The 8073-nt window shown below is 43.3% G+C and overlaps 1 protein-coding gene across 1 annotated transcript in view; it reads left to right on the top strand.

The window, feature by feature from the left end:
• The window catches only part of ap1m3 (adaptor related protein complex 1 subunit mu 3), a 114653-nt gene that overhangs the window by 93382 nt on the left and 13198 nt on the right, over nucleotides 1-8073 (top strand). The window lies entirely within an intron of this gene.

Below are 8073 nucleotides of genomic sequence, written 5' to 3'. Positions count from 1 at the left end.
GAGAGAGTCGGTGTTTTACACGCACATCCTGTAGAGCTGCCATCCTAGGTCTATGTTTATTTGTTTAGTTGTTTTTTTTGGGGTTTAAAACGAATCTTCACAACTTCTGCGGATCCAGACAACAGGATGCCCAGATGGTCCTCTCTCCAGTTCTCTGACGGTGTTACAGTGTAGCGATGTAATTCCTCCAGCATGTCCTGGATCAGCCCCTGAAGGACATGCCTGAAACAGCTCCTACAGGATGTGCTCATCGGGCATCATCCCTGAAACCACCTCAGCTGTCTCCTCTGGACATGGAAAAAACTCCAACTCTGAACAGTTTAAGCTCCTCTGCCTTTCTAATCCAGCTCAGAGCTGATGACCAATACGTGAGAAAATGAACTGAAAGTTTACCTTTGTGGCTTCATTAACTAAAAGTTCTCCACTGACCTGCTTGTTGATCCACCCTCTCTTTCTGGTCCTGTAACTTGAGCTCCTCCACTTAGGACCTACGTCCTCTATCCTGGAGCTGGTTAGAATTACACTTTAAACTCAAGTCCTCTAGAGGAGCTTGGGGATTTTGTATCTTTGCTCTCCTTAACTGCGCTCTTCTGGGCAGGGATCTTTAAATACCAAAGTTAGTTTTTTACTTGTTACTCTGACTTTAACATGCAGGCTAAGCACGACAATAGTCTTCTACCCCTAACACACACACACACACACACACACACACACACACACACACACACACACACACACACACACACACACACACACACACACACAGAGGGTACCGGTAAGCTAATGTGGGCGCGCTGACACACAACACAACTTCTCCTTCTGCACTTCTTCTGTGGGACGACAATTTTGATAGTTTTACTTAAAAAAAACAACAAATAAAACATTTAACTCTCATCCAAACGTTTACATCCGCACACACCACAAACAAGAAAGCCGAAAATGTCCGTTATGCAGAACAGCAGCGACAACAATATGTCATCGATGCTCCGGTCTTGGGTCTTTCATAATGATCAAAACCATTTATAACGCTGATTTTGTCCACACACCGGTCTCCAACGTCTGTATTTAACGTGTCCCTGTATATTCCGCATCCCTTTTGGGATTTTATAATGTTGTTTAACACTTTCTTTCACCCAAATCCGCTTCTTCTCTGCGACAGTGCTGTTTGTTTCACAGCTTGTTTACACTCGTCGAGCTTCCAAGTCCGCGCACATCCCAGAATGCCATGCCTAATCACATGCGATCACAGACCCTATATCAGGAAATTAGACTCCAAAACCTTCGTCTTCGTCTTCGTCTTCCTCCGCTTATCCGGGTCCGGGTCGCGGGGGCAGCATCCCAATTAGGGAGCTCCAGGCCGTCCTCTCCCCGGCCTTGTCCACCAGCTCCTCCGGCAGGACCCCAAGGCGTTCCCGCACCAGATTGGAGATGTAACCTCTCCAACGTGTCCTGGGTCGACCCGGGGGCCTTCTGCCGGCAGGACATGCCCGAAACACCTCCCCGGGGAGGCTTCCAGGAGGCATCCTGACCAGATGCCCAAACCACCTCAACTGGCTCCTTTCGATCCGGAGGAGCAGCGGTTCTACTCCGAGTCCCTCCCGAATGTCCGAGCTCCTCACCCTATCTCTAAGGCTGAGCCCGGCCACCCTACGGAGGAAACTCATTTCGGCCGCTTGTATCCGCGATCTCATTCTTTCGGTCATTACCCAAAGCTCATGACCATAGGTGAGGATTGGGACGTAGATCGACCGGTAAATCCGGTACCGGTCGACTCCAAAACCATCCACCTGAATCTCAGTTCTGCTCTGGCTGACTTCTAGTTCCTGAAACAGGAGCGCCAGAGCTTTTTGTCCCCACGGAGATAATCTCACAAGGCGTTCATTTATGCTAGAAACCACTGTGAATGTGTTGAAGAAGTGAGTGAACTTGGGTTTTAAGATGGTGGAGCATCTACCAGTTTGGGGGTCAGAGCCCTGAGTGATTAAGACCTCGACCTTAAACATCTTCTGTTTTTCAGCTCTCCATGTGTCTTGAGCTTCTCGTATTCATTCTTGATGTTATCATTTCATGGGATGTCTATTCTATCACAACCCTAACTGTCTGTAGTCTGTAGTTAGCCATTTGTCAGCCATGATGTTCTGGTAGTCCCAAAGTGTCTTAGCCCTGTCATTCTTCACCACCCATTGGAGGAGCCTCAAGATCTCCAGTTTTGTACAAGCGTTCCTCTACATGTAAAATGTCTTCCAGCCATGCAGTTATGGCGTTCTGTGAAAACTTCTCTACCCTGCATCTTATATCCCGTTATTATGTGTCAGACTGTTTCAGGGGCATTTCTTCTACATGTGTCATTGATTTTTAGCTGTTATTTTTGGGAATTTTGTTGTATTTCCTTTTTATCTTTTATCTGTGTTCGACATGTTTATATAACGCCTGTTTAATTAACCAACATTTTTAGTGTACAGCGCCTTGTTTGGTTGTAATGCCTTGTGAATGCGCTTTATAAATAAAATTGGATTGGATTGGATACATCTGGGGCCTTGTCAGTAGTAAATGCCTTAATGTTTTCTGTCAAGGCTTTTTGTTTCTAACTTGGTTTTCCAGTTGCCTTTGTGATCACACCATTTGGATTTGTGAATCCAACAAAACTAACTGGGGTTACATATAATTAGAAAAAGCCCACAACGTTTTTACATTCATGAAGTTTTTGAGCCGTCCACAAGCACGTTAACCAATACTGTAAGTTATCGACCCATAATATATTATAGGTGTTTGACAAATAAAGAAGAGAAAACTACTGGAAAAAGGGAAAGCACCTTTACTTGCATAAAAAGGCATCCATGGCCATGAACTGTACTCAGCAAAGCCAGTAAATATGAGGCATTAACTTGTCCCCTTGTCATCAGCAGAGTCTTAAGAGGCCGGATCATATTCAGCATTTCAGCAGGTTTCCTTCTCGCAACACAAGCTCCCAGCACTTCTTCAAGTTCGATATACTTTCATCCTCATCAGGGCCACTATCCAAAATTAGATCAAGTACCTCATTCATGGTTAGTCTCTTATTGTGGCGCTATCACAGATTGTCACGTGCAGACAGTGAAATATTATTTATAGACCAAAGCTACCAGAGCTGATTAGTGTACTTGTGCTGAACACATACAATAATATGTATGAAATGCGGGAGTGTAGCAGAAACTCTTTGTCTTCCCATTTGTTCATCACGTTACTTCAGATAACTGATATCTCCAGCTTTTGTTGGAGAAAGCCTTTACAGTCTGATGGTTGTGCCAATAAATAACCTTGTGGTGATTTAACACATTGATTATGGCGTCTCTGACACAAAGGCAGCTGATTCTTTGTAGCAGGGTCAAATATTTCACATCCATTTGATGGCTTTGTAGCTCATGATGTGCCATAATTAGAGGAATGCAGGGAAGACATGTTACGCCTCAGATAATAGCGATATCTATACAGTAGGATTAGCGGCGTGCTCAATGAAAAGACAAATACATAAACAGGCATTCGAAGCATTGCAATGTTCTGCTTTGGGTGGAACTCTGAGTTTATTCAGTGGCATCATGGGTTCCAGGAATCTGGGGAGGACTGCAGGTGAGTGCAGGGTTGTAGAAAGGAATTAGTGAGTAATGAGGGATGAAAAGTTTTCACCAAGCCTAAACACGCTAAAATAGGTCTTTCATTCATATTTTAATACATGTACAGTGGTCTCTAGTAGGAATGAGTTGTTGTTGAAAGAACGTACCAGCCATTAAACGCTGGTGAAATGACCCTCTGCAACTATGTCACATGATGGCGCGGGACAACCATGGTGGACAGCTACAGTGAATTACAGAAGTATTGAACTAAGGGGAAAAGAGGGAAGTAAGGTTGTTGTTGTTTTTTGGCCAGTTTAGCCTGGCTTCTACTGGTTCTAGCTAGAGATGGACACTACATCGGCATCAACATCGGTATCGGCTGATGTTAGTCATTTTTTAACATATCAGTATCGGTTCAATAAATAAAACTGGGCCGATATTAACAACCGACATTTTTTCCATCTTGTCTCCATTTGTTTGCCTGTTTCAGAGGGTGAGGGGGGTGATGTGTATTTTTCATTCTATACAAAATCTGCTGGTTTTAGAAGCATTAATGTCGGTATATTGGTATCTGCAAATATCGGTTATTGGCCATAACAGTGATCTTAATCAGCCCAAAAATTTCACATCGGTGCATCACTAGTTCTTGCCCAGGCGCCTCATTTATCAAGCTTGCTTACACACAAAACGGGGTCAGAAAACTGCGTAAGCAACTTTCCACGCAAACTTTGGGATTTATGAAAGAAAACTTAGTGGAAAAATGTGCGCAACTTTAAGTTGACTAACGACCTGGCTTACGCACATTTTGGACATGGAGAGCACCTGCAGTGCTGCTGCTGAGAAGGATACAATTATGAAATCCTGCAGCTTTATCACTTGTACTGCTTCGTTTTCACACAGAACAAGAACCCCCCACACACACAAACGTGCGTGCAAACACACACACACACACACACACACACACACACACACACACACACACACACACACAGCCTGAAGCGCAGAATAAAGCTTGATTTATGCTTGACGCATTAACTTTCCGCTTGGTGATGCGGCTCGCAGCTGGAACGCGTTTCACAACTCGCAGCATTTATAATAATAATAATGCAATGAACTTATATAGCGCTTTTCTAGACACCCAAAGACGCTTTCACACACTCTCACATTCACACACTGCTAGTGATGGTAAGCTACTTGTAGCCACAGTCGCCCTGGGGAGGTCTGACAGAGGCCAGGCTGCCATTTGGCGCCGTCGGCCCCTCTGACCACCACTAACACAGGCAAGTTGGGTGAAGTGTCTTGCCCAAGGACAAAGCAGCAGGATACCCCTGGCGGGAGCTGGAATCAGCTTGTCTCTGCGGTGAGACAATATTCTCCCAAACTGTATGGGGCAGCATGGAGCTCTACAGCATGCATCCAACACTACACCATAGTAAAAGTTGAAATTACTGTTTACAACATGGCATTCCAGCATTTTTTAACAGCATCCTCATCTTTTCTCTCCAATAATTATTAACAACATGTTGATCACGGTGATCTCTGAGAGCTGAATCATACAAATGTCTGTATTTACGAACCTCTGCCATTCTAGTTCTTGCCGGTCCGCCATGTTTTTCCACATCAGACCGTCCGCGTGGTTAGAAAATTTTCTAGGTGCGCGGTGCGGAAATTTTGGGCCGTGCGGAGGCGCGGCGGAGGGGCGTGGTTGTTAAAATGACGCAATTTTGCCGCGCGGAGCCGTGCGGACCTCGCGGACGCATCAAGCATAAACCAACCTTAAGGAATGCAGAATATCAGCAGGGGAACAGATTGAGACAGAATGTCATGCATCTGAGTGTCTTATCACTGCGACCCGATTGATGATGTGCCCTGCCTACTTGGACAAGGGAGATCTCTGTTTGGGCGACTGGTTAGCGCATGTGACTTGCACCTAGGAGTCTGGGGAATCCTGATTGGACCATTTTTTTTAATATCCGCCACAGATCCCTCTGAAGAATTCACAACATTGACGGCTTAAGCAACGCTGTGCCACTTCGTGGATTTTCTCTTTTTTGTTTTGCCAAAGCACTTCCTTTCATTTCTCCACCTCACCCACAAGTACCTCAACTTCTGCTTGTGAAATTGCACTTCCTTGATCTGCCTTGATCTACGGTCGCCATCGTCACTGGCGGAGTGCTGCAACAGCCGGCTTATGTATATGCATGAGATCCACAAGACACTTTGCATTGACTATTTATGGCAGTAAGTGGGCGTGGTGAGGGCGGGATGTGACTAAAAAACAGCTGAGAAACTTTCTAGATAGTTTCCGATTTATGAAGCGGAGATTGCGTGCAGCTGTGCATACTCCATGTTTGACAGATCACAAACTTACTTGGCGTAAGTACTTTTTTTTTTTTTTGCTGAGCTTAAGTACGTTTTTAGTAAGGATTCTACGCAATGTTTGATGAAGGAGACCCCAGTTCAGTTGTGGGAAGATTTTGCACATCTGAGTGGGGCTCATAGAGACACAAAAGTTTAGTGTTAGCTAGCTTCTGAGCGTTAGCTTACGTTCTCCCTGCTGCTGTTCACCAATGTAAACAAGTTGCCAACTTGCTCAGTGGCCTAGTGGTAGAGTGTCCGCCCTGCGACTGGGAGATCAGGGTTCGATTCCTGGTCGGGTCATACCAAAGACTTTGAAAAAATGGGACCCAATGCCTCCCTGCTTGACACTCAGCATTAAGGGTTGGATTGGGGGGTTAAACCACCAAATGGTTCCCGAGCGCGGCTGTGTCTGCAGCTCACCGCTCCCCCAGGGGATGGGTCATATGCGGAGAACAAATTTCGCACACACATCAGTGTGTGTGACAACTAATGGGACTTTAACTTTGCCAGAATTCCCCCTGCTGGACTCCGCCTTTCCTGGGATCCACCGATTTCCCTTGTTCCTATTCTTTTTCTTTCCCTTTCATTACATTTTAATCAAAAAAAATTGTATCTTATTTTAATTGTGTTTTTTAATAATTTAAATAAATCCTTTTTATATTTTCAGTTTTTTGTTCTTGTGAAGCGCGTTGTGATTTGTATCTTGATAGGCACTACACAAAAGATTGCTTTATTTTCTTAATTCTTTCTATTTATAACATTACGTCAGTGGCGGTTCTACATGGAATTACTCCCCGGGCGAGGCCCCCTTTGAGCCCCCCCCCCCCCCCCCAACCTCCCCCACCACCACACACACCACCACCACCACCCCACCTGCACACACACACGCATGTTTTCTACAAACAGGCATGTTTTATTAGAACGACTATTGAACATTCATTTTTCTAAGTTGCACATATTTACATTAATTACTATGAAGTTGTCAGAATGTAAGGCAATATACATTATATACTGTATCAAAATATATAGAATCAAATATACAAAAACAAACAATAACTAAATATTAAGAATATATGAACATAATATATTATAAATATTCTAAATAGCAAAAATATTTCACACATAACAAACTAAAGATAATCACTGCATTGCACTTAGAACAGAAAACACAAACTAAAATTAAAACCTAACCTTGATGCAACGTCATCAATAATGTCGTCATATGAAATCTGCTCCCCTACTGAGTGATTGATACTAATCAGAGCCAGGTTAGTGAGCCGCCCCTGAAACATAGGTGACCTCAGGTATGACTTGATCAAGTTTTGAAAAGCTCCTCTCAGCTTGAGCCACAGTGACTGGCAGAGCAGTCCAAAAGTTGGGGTAGATCTCCAATAGATCTCATGATCCATAATATTTTAGAATTGCCTCTGAAATTGTAATTTAAACTGACATAAAAAAAACTGTAGACTACCAAAAATGCCAACTTTTACAGAACAAATCACGTAAAAATAATCAGTGCAGCCATCTGCAATAAATAAACAGGATAGTTAGTGGTGACTGGGGTGTTTTCTTCTGCTTGTAGTTGTTTTATTTATTATCATGTGAACATGATCAACATGTGTTTGTTGTTGTTCAGACAGGCCACAGGCTGCAGCGAGCATTTAACAAATCCTAGTTTGAATCAGTAAAAACGATTTAAGGATATTTTTTCGAACCATTTGAGTATTCGTTTCAATATTTTAGCCCTATTAGCTCTGTTAGCAATTAGTTGACCGAATTTAACAGTTAAAATCCCAGTTAACTGGTTAAAAACTTGAAAACATGCATCATGCATCATACCTTTATCTTTCTGCTCTTTTTTTCTTTATTTTTCCTGAATCGGGCACCTGGTGGTTTTAGCCTTTTTATGTTCATCTCTTCTGTTTGGCTCTTGACTCAGTAAGTTTCCTTTAGTCAGGACTAAACTATTTGACCTTGATGGGGGGGTGACCACAAAATCGTTTTGTTTTTCCTTTTTTCATTCGGTCATTTCACACAATTCAGAAAAACCTGAAAGAATGATAGGCCTGTGTTTATGATATTATGAATGAAATGTGCGTTAAATGGAAGAACATCAAGATGT

The sequence above is a fragment of the Nothobranchius furzeri genome, chromosome 8 (genome assembly GCF_043380555.1).
Source record: "Nothobranchius furzeri strain GRZ-AD chromosome 8, NfurGRZ-RIMD1, whole genome shotgun sequence".
Taxonomy (NCBI): Eukaryota; Metazoa; Chordata; class Actinopteri; order Cyprinodontiformes; family Nothobranchiidae; genus Nothobranchius; species Nothobranchius furzeri.
The sequence above is the reverse complement of the archived record's forward strand: the minus strand, read 5'-3'. Positions and strand labels throughout refer to the sequence as shown.